General features: G+C 30.7%; 1 pseudogene; it reads left to right on the top strand.

Moving 5' to 3' along the window:
* Positions 1-5,793: 5,793 nt before the first annotated feature.
* LOC125858346 (cytosolic sulfotransferase 12-like) lies at positions 5,794-6,862 on the top strand (annotated as a pseudogene).
* The last annotated feature ends 2,647 nt before the right edge of the window (positions 6,863-9,509 follow it).

The following is a 9,509-nucleotide window of genomic DNA, read 5'->3' as shown; positions in this document are numbered from 1 at the left end:
TTCACTTGTACTACTAATTAGAAGGTCAAGGAATAACTTATATGGTAACTAGCTAGGGACGTATTCAGGATTGAACCTATTTTTCCTAAAGTTGTAATACGGAACAAGAAATGAAACAATTCTGTTCATTTAATGATTAAGCCAAAAATATAAAAGAACATTCTGGAGCACAAAACATTTCACGTTAGCAGGACTTAGAAAAGGGCCACATCCAAAGAAATGATTTTTTTTTTTTTTGAAATTTGTAGTCTGAAACATGTCATAGCATTTGTGTCGCTATACTTTTGAAAACTGTGGCCTTAACATGCAAAACATTTTTATGGTTATCAAACTTCTCATTAACGATAAAAAGATAAGTGCATGGTTAATTATTTTCAAATTTAGAGGCGTATCATTCATTATTGGAATAGACTAAAAAAAAATCTATATCACATAAACTGAACGTGGATGAGGTATATAAATAGATTTTGCAACATTATTCCAATTTCTTTACACAGAGCATATGCATTGAAATATACTCCAATAAAAGAATACTTACTTTTTCCTCTTTGCTATAAAAGAGTTTCATATAGTATTAAAAATACACAACATCAAATCAATTGGTCAAGTGAGACTTCAATCTGTGTGGATGCATTACTGGGTTAATCCTCTTTGGCAAATAATCACATTTCACTATTATTTGGTCATTTATTGCCAAAGAAGATTTGCCCCCTAAGTCACTCATACAACACTAATCCTATACAATAACAACCACTTCAAAGGTTGCAACAAAGGTAAAAGAAAAACTTTTGTTTAATTTTCTCGAAGTACGCTATTATATGCCATTAAACACGTGTAGATCAACATAGATTGAAGGGTGGTCAGTTGAATATCCTTCGTCAAAATTACATTTCAAATACTCGATGAAATTTGTAACATAGGACTTATGAAGCTTTCGATAACAAAAAATAACAACAACCTTTCGTGTTCGAGCTCTAATTAGCTCTTCTCCTTCCTCTGAAACCATTGCTTCCCTTAATGATATTGCTATTTCATTCACTAAGGTCGCAACTTTGCGTCACAATTAATAAAGTGGCAAGGTTGCCGTTTACCCGTCTTGATCTAAATCTTCTTAAAACTATAATCTTTGATTCAACAAACAAGTAGACTTAAATTTAGGTGTGATACACAAGGAGAGGTCGCACTTGATAAGTGTATTCAACAATATTTTAAGCGAGTCATAGGCAAATGATGTAACCAAGATTAATTATTAAGTCATGTATGTTAGCATTAATGTTTTGATAATGATTGCAGGACATAGGATCAGTTGGACTCAAAAACAAAAAGGAAAAGTAACATCAATAGGATAAACATGGAAGGAAATATATCTAGAGCAGAGGATCATGAAGACAGATTAGCAAGGAACAAATCAAGGCTAACAAATCTAAAAGATTTACTCACTCAAATGGAAGGAATCAGCATGGAGCAAATCAAGGCTAACGAATCATAAAGTCAATAATCTGTACAAGACAGATTCTCACAAAGAAGGAAGGAAAATATTTACACGAACATATCTGATATGGACGTGTTTACACTCAATCAAGGAATCCTTACAAATCCTTGATTGAAAGAAAATCCCTTGGGTTTTCCTTGAAGAGCAAAATTATCATCCATCTCCAACACTATAAATTATCCGCACCCTCAGCATAGAGAATTACGAACTTCACTTGAACTTGTATTGTTGCTTTCTTTATCTTTGAGAAAAAATCTTGTAGTCTGTCTAGTCTACAATTGTAACAGAAAAGAGAAAGAATAATCTCTAGTATAGGTTTTACAAGTAGAGGTTGCGTCAAGATAAGAAGTCTGATTTGCATATCAGACAAGTACTGAATACTCCAACATTGTATCACCAAGTTCACTCAAAGCTCTTAAGGAAACCCTTGTAACCCAAGGGGACTGGAAGTAGGCACCACATCGGTGTTTCGAACCAGGATAAAGTTTTCTGCCTCTTTACATTCTGTTATTATATTTTATATTGTTTGAAATTACTAACTTGCAGGTCAGTTGACTCTCACCCTTGAGTAGTCGACTCGAAGAAAATTTCAATTCACCCCCCCTCTTGACTTTCAATTTCAATATATCCTTCACCAAAAAAGCGTATTGAATAAGAAAATATCATACCATGCTAAGAGTATTTTTTGACTGATCATTAACTAAACGATTGGTATAATAGTCAATGATTTGGTGAGATAATTATGGAGATAGCTCAATGACGATGTTATGAGATTAAACTTAGAGTCTTTGTCTATTTACGATTCGTTTACTACACCATTACCTATAGCTTTGAACGCAATAAAAAAAAATCAAGCTTGGTTCTTGATGTCTATAAATCAAGCTTAGTTATTGATGGACGTCCACGTAGAGCTTGGTTCTAAGTGATAATCAAGTCATGAAAATGAGAGAGTGTGTTAAAGACATAACTAACAAATATAATCGTCCATAATCAAAAATAAAATCACTTACTTGACTCATAAAAATAAAATCAAGCTTATAAATGAAGGAGTATACTGAAGACATAATTAACAAAATAATAGTATTTCTTTTGTTATAACATCTTAAGTTTTTAATTTAAATAAGAAATAAATAAAAATGGTCTCACACTTTTAAATAACGAAAAGTGTAATATTCTATCTCAATTACTGAAATTGACCCTTTTTTTACTTTAAATTAGAGAGGTTGGGTTCAACCGGTGAAGTTGAGAATTAATCTTATGATAATTTTCATGTCAAAAGAATATTTTTAAATATATATAAAAATAGGAGATGCTATTATATGTTTTAGAATATGCCATAAAATTTTCAGTATCTAGATTTCATAATTTTACATAAACGTTTAGTAGGGCGGAAGTCATTTTTTATTACTAAGAAAATTATCTAGATTATTTTTCTTATTTTGAAAGAATTTTTTTTTCAAAAAGAAAATATTTTTCAAAATTTTTAATCAAACAAATTTGAGAAAATAGAAAAGCATTTTACGTCATACCAAACACACCCTTAACATTATAAGTACTCTTTCATCTAAGTTTATATATTTTTCATTTTAAGCAATTTAGTTTTTTATTTAAATATAATTTAACTTTAGATTTCTCATTTTACATATGTCAAACAAACGCCATTAATACTATTCAACAAGAAGAGATTGCCACAACATAATTTATTTTTTCATGGAATCATGGTCAAAAACTTTAGAGATCTCACTCTCTTTCCCTTTTTGTGATATTATGCTGCTATCTGTTGTTGCTTTTTTCGTAAGTGTCACAATGATTTGTTAATGTTGACATAAATTCTCATCAAATAGTACTTCTAAATTCACTTTTACTTCTAATTAGAAGGTCAAGGAATAACTTATATGGTAACTAGCTAGAGACTGATTCAGGATTGAACCTCTTTTTCCTAAAGTTGTAATACGGAACAAGAAATGGAATGACTCTGTTCATTTGATTAAGCCAAAAATAAAAAAGAACATCTGGAGCACAAAACATTCCGCGTTTAGCAGGACTCAGAAAAGGGTCACATCCAAAGAAATGATTTTTTTTTTTTGTGAAATTTGTAGTATGAAATATGTCATAGCATTTGTGTGGCTATAGTACTTTTGAAAATTGTGGCCTTAACATGCAGAACATTTCTTTGGTTATAAAACTTCTCATTAAGGATAAAAAGATAAATGTAAGGTTAATTATTATCAAATTTAGAGGCGTATCGTTCATTATTGAAATAGACTAAAAAAAATATCACATAAACTGAAACGTCAAAAAGGTATATTTATATATATATATATATATATATATATATATATATATATGTATGTATAGATTTTGCAACATTATTCCAATTTCTTTACACAGAGCATATTATGCATTGAAATATACTCCAATAAAAGAATACTTACTTTTTCTTCTTTGCTACAAAAGAGTTTCATATAGTTTTTAAAATACACAACATCAAATCAATTGGTCAAGTGAGACTTCAAGCTCTGTGTGGATGCATTACTCGGCTAATCTTCTTTGTCAAATAAACCACATTTCACTATTATTTGGTGCAAATTTGGTCATTTATTGCCAAAGAAGATTTGCCCCGTAAATCACTCATACAATAACAACCACTTCAAAGTTTGCAGCAAAGGTAAAAGAAAAACTTTTGTTTAATTTTCTTGAAATACACTATTATATGCCATTAAACACGTGGCAGATCAACATAAATTGAAGGATGGTCAGTTGAATATCCTTCGTCAAAATACAAAAATGTATCATTCTGTTTTGAAATGAACTAATAAGAAAATAATGTCTTATTAAACGGGCAATTACAAAATTTTGAAAAGGGCTTTTTAAAAGGCTGACAAAAAGAGTTTTCTGCTTCTTTTTTTCCAAAACAAACAAGGGAGGAACTGTCCATCACATAGATTATCAAATAGAAATGCATCAATGACTAAACCTTCATCTCACCATTACATTTCAAATACTCGAGGAAATTTGAAATATTTGATTCAACAAACAAGTAGACTCAAATTTAGGTGTGATACACAAGGGGAGGTCGCGTTTCCGCGTCTTGATAAGTGTATTTTAACAATATTTTAAGCGAGTCATAGGCAAATGATGTATCCAAGATTAATTATTAAGTCATGTATAAGTTGATAAACTGAATCGGGCTAGAACCACGGGATTCAGGGTGCCTCATACCTTGTCCTTGGTCAACATAATTCCTTACTCGATTTTTTTTCTTCGCAAACCAATAAAAGATACATTTTCTTTTGATTAGGAATCCAAAAGGCGACTTGGAACACCATAACTTAATTCTAAGTGACGACTTTATAAATAAAATAATTACTATTCATTGCCGTCCCTTTTATTGAAAAACCCTTCGATATGTCTTCTTCAGTCGATAAAAAAATGATTATGACAAGTTATTTTGTCTATATAATTCAAGGTGATGTAGTACTCCGACTAAAAAAATCATTTATTTTTTCATTTTTCACTAATAGGTGACTTAAATTATTATGACATGTAATTATCTATATAATTCATGGATGACTAGGAACATAATCTATTTTTCCCCTTTTGGCTAATCGGCGACTTAAATGATTATGACTAGCTATTTATCTATATAATTCAAGGTGACATAGTACTGACTAGGAAAATCATTTATTTTTACCTTTTTTTACTAATAGGTAATTTAAATGATTATGACAAGTAATTTGTCTATATACTTCGAGGATGGCTAGGAAAATCATTTGGTTTTTTTTCTTTTTCACTAATACGTAACTTAAATGATTATTACAGGTAATTTATCTATATAATTTAAAGTGACGTAGTTATGACTAGGAAAATCATTTATCCATTTTCCTTTTTGACTTATAGGTGACTTATGATTGTGAAAGATTTATCTATATGATTCGAAGATGACTAGGAAATCATTTATTTTTAATTCCCATTTTGACTAATAGAAGAATTAAATGATTATAGTAGATAACTCAAGGTGACTATCACTTGGAAAGTTATTTATCCGTTTTCCTTTTAAAATTATGATTTAAGTGATTTAAATGATAATGGCATTTAATTATCTCTATCTGTATGTAATTTTGGACATAAGAGTAAGAGAGGTGACGTGATAATCTTTATGACTAGGAAAGTTATTTATTTATTTTCTTTTTAATTAAGTTATAATTTAAATTACTGACTTAAATGATAATGACAAATAATCTACCTACTTTGATATCTATATAAGTATAACTAGAAGAAAACACTCAATCCTCAAAATCATGACAACATCCCAAACTTCTCCTCCCAAATATTTACAAGAGGATAGCCTAAGTGAAGAGTGTAAGAAATTACTTTCTACCCTACCAAAAAAAAAAAGGGATGGATATATCTACAAATACCAAGGATTTTGGACATCACCAAGATTGATCCAAGGTGTTATTGCATGTCAACAACAATTTCAAGCTCAAGACACTGATATCATTCCTGTTACAACTCCAAAATTAGGAACCACTTGGTTAAAATCACTTTTATTCACTCTAGTGAATCGAATGAAGCATTCTGTTTTTGAACAAAATCACCCTTTACTTGTTAAGAATCCTCATGTTCTTGTTCCATTCTTGGAATATACACTCTATGTTGATGGTCGAGTCCCTGATTTTTCATCTTTCACTTCACCTAGACTTTTGGCAACTCATGTGCCATTTGCTTCATTGCCAAAATCTGTTCAAAATTCAGAAACCAAACTTGTTTACTTGTGTAGGAATCCTAGGGACACTTTTATTTTAATGTGGCATTTTTCAAACAATTTAAGACTTGATAACAAAGATACCAATTCCATTGAATTTGATCGTTTTTGCAAGGGGGTGAGCATTTACGGTCCAGTTTGGGATCATGTATTGGATTATTAGAAACAAAGCATAGAAAATCCCAACAAAGTACTTTTCTTGACGTATGAAGAAATGAAAGAGAAGCCAAAAATTCAACTTAAACGATTGGCTGAATTCTTAGAATGTCAATTTTCTATAGAGGAAGAAAATTGTGGAGTTGTGGATGAAATATTAAAAATGTGCAGCTTTGAGAATTTAAGCAATTTGGAGGTGAATACAAATGAGAAGTTGTCAACTGGAGAGGGAAATAAAACGTTCTTCCGTAAAGGAGAAATTGGAGATTGGAAAAATTATTTTACCGTAGAAATGAGAGAGAAACTCAATCGTATCACAGAGCAAAAGTTTCATGGATCAGGATTAAAGTTTTTATATACTTGATTAGGCATTAATATGATATAATGCCAATGAATGCAATTATTTATTTTGAAATTCAATGTTGGAGTAGTTCATTATCTTATTAGGATTGGTAAGATAAGGTCTACTTCCCTTTGCTTGTACTTATCCCTGTTTAGAATTTTTATTTTAATAAAAGACCGTTAGACAATTGTATAATGGTACAAAATTTCAAAAAAAAAAGTTTGTGTTTGAGAATAATTGAAATTGTTGCAAATTATGTAGTAAATTCATATTTCTTTATTGTCACCGATAAGTAATGTTTTTATGTCCTACAAAGTGTCAATGAGGTTGGAGGCGGTCAGTTTTCTCTTTTATTGTAAGACTAGAGAAATTACTCGCGCTTCATGTAATTATAGAATAAATCAAAATTTGACTACATGCTAATTAAAGAAAATTACAAATTCGGATTCTCTCTTAAGCAAGAATATGTCATGAAATTATTTTATCTCACCTTTTTACATGGGATAGTAACCTCGTCATTTTAATATAAATGACGGAATAAAACAATTTTGAAATTTGCTAGTATTTCAAACTAAACATGGAACAATTTTTTTTCAACTCGAGCCATTTCATCAGATGTTTCTCTAACACCTAAATCATGTGAGAAAACTTTAATGTAAAACCAGTAAAACAGAAATATATCCCTTTACGAGAAAGAAGTAGATACAATGTGGAAAATAAAGAAACGTAGGGCAATTCTCCCTTGGCAAGAAATAATTTATGCATAACCATAGCTTTCTTGCCAGAGGAGAATAACCTGCGCTTCTTGCTCTCCAATTAATCTTCAATTCTTGAAATTTTCTCGAGATTTAGAAATAAGTCATTTTTTTCTAGACGAACTAATAAAAAATTGGGATCACATGAGAATTAATTGAGATAAAGAGTATTAAATATTGATACGACTATCATCATATATAAAAGATCTTTTTATTGATATGTGGAAATGAAGAAAGCCAAGGGATTTATATATATAGTCACTTGATTGGCATGATTCATTTGGATATGCTGAAGAAAAGAGTGTTGTGGCTACTCTTTGTTAAATGGTCTTTACCTTCTTATGAGAGGCCAAATGGTTTCAATATATCCCTTCACCAAAAAAGCGTACTGAATAAGAAAATATCATATCATGCTAAAGAGTATTTTTTTGACTGATCATTAACTAAACGATTGGTATAATAGTCAATGGTTTGGCGAGATGATTATGGAGATAGCTCAATTACGATGTTATGAGATTAAACTTAGAGTCTTTGTCTATTTACAATTAGTTTACTACACCATTACCTATAGCTTTGAAACGCAATATAAAAAAAATCAAGCTTGGTTCTTGATGTCTATAAATCAAGCTTAGTTTTTGATGGACATCCACGTGGAGCTTGGTTCTAAGTGATAATCAAGCATGAAAGTGAGGGAGTGTGTTAAAGACCTAATTAACAAATATAATCGTCCATAATTAAAAATAAAATCACATACTTGACTCATAAAAATAAAATCAAGCTTATAAATGAAGGAGTATACAGAAGACATAATTAACAAAATAATAGTATTTCTTTCGTTATAACATCTTAAGCTTTTAATTTAAATAAGAAATAAATAAAAATGGTCTCACACTTTTAAATAACAAAAAGTGTAATATTCTATCTCAATTACTGAAATTGACCACTCTTTTTTTACTTTAAATCAGAGAGGCCAGGTTCAACTGGTGAAGTTGAGAATTAATCTTAGGATAATTTTCATGTCAAAAGAATATTTTTTATTTAAAAATAATTTAACTTTAAATTTCTCATTTTACATATGTCAAACAAATGCCATTAAGACTATTCAACAACAAGAGATTCCCACAACATAATTTATTTTTTCATGGAATCATGGTCAAAAACTTTAGAGATCTCACTCTTTTTCCCTTTTGTGATATTATGCTGCTATTTGTTGTTGCTTTCTCACAAGTGTCACAATGATTTGTTAATGTTGACATAAACTCTCATCAAATAGTACTCCTAAATTAACTTTTACTTCTAATTAGGTCAAGGAATAACTTATATAGTAACTAGCTAGAGACGGATTGTAATGACCCTAAAGGTCATTTTTGGAAATTTTCATAAAATGACCGTTTTACCCCTTCCGATAGTTGCCCCGAGTCCTAATTGTTGTATTTTCGAAGTTGGTTTGGAGGAAAACTGATGAAAAGTTGAGTTTTTGGAAAGTTGAGTTTTTAAGAGTTAAAGTTTGGTTAAAAGTGCTATTTCGAGTCATTTGGAGTTTCGAGACTCGAATCGGATTTCCGTCGATTCCAGCAGCTTTAGAATGTCGAAACGGGTCTATGAGAATTTACGAAGTCGAATTTGGAGTTAAAACGAAGATTTGAGGTCCTAAGTTGCTAAAATTGTGAAATTTTGATCAAGAGTTGACTTTGGTCAACAAACGAGGTTCCAGTGCTCGAAATGGAATTCCGAGGGCACCGTTGGATTCAGGGGGTGATTCTAAGTCTAGAATGAGTCTTGGTTGAATTTTTAGAGGCCCCGAGTGCGTTTCGAGTTTTTGAGCCTAAAGTTAGTTTCTTGACGCCTTATCGGATATCGGGTCAAGGAGACCTCGAATTCAAATTCTGACGATTTCATTGAGTCCGAAATGTCATTTTCAAGCTAGTAGCATATTTGGTTTGTGTTCAGGAAGTGCCAAATGAGTTTTAGGTGAGCTTTTAAGCTTCTTGGATG

The sequence above is a fragment of the Solanum stenotomum genome, chromosome 3, assembly GCF_019186545.1.
Source record: "Solanum stenotomum isolate F172 chromosome 3, ASM1918654v1, whole genome shotgun sequence".
NCBI classification, from domain to species: Eukaryota; Viridiplantae; Streptophyta; class Magnoliopsida; order Solanales; family Solanaceae; genus Solanum; species Solanum stenotomum.
The sequence above is the reverse complement of the archived record's forward strand: the minus strand, read 5'-3'. Positions and strand labels throughout refer to the sequence as shown.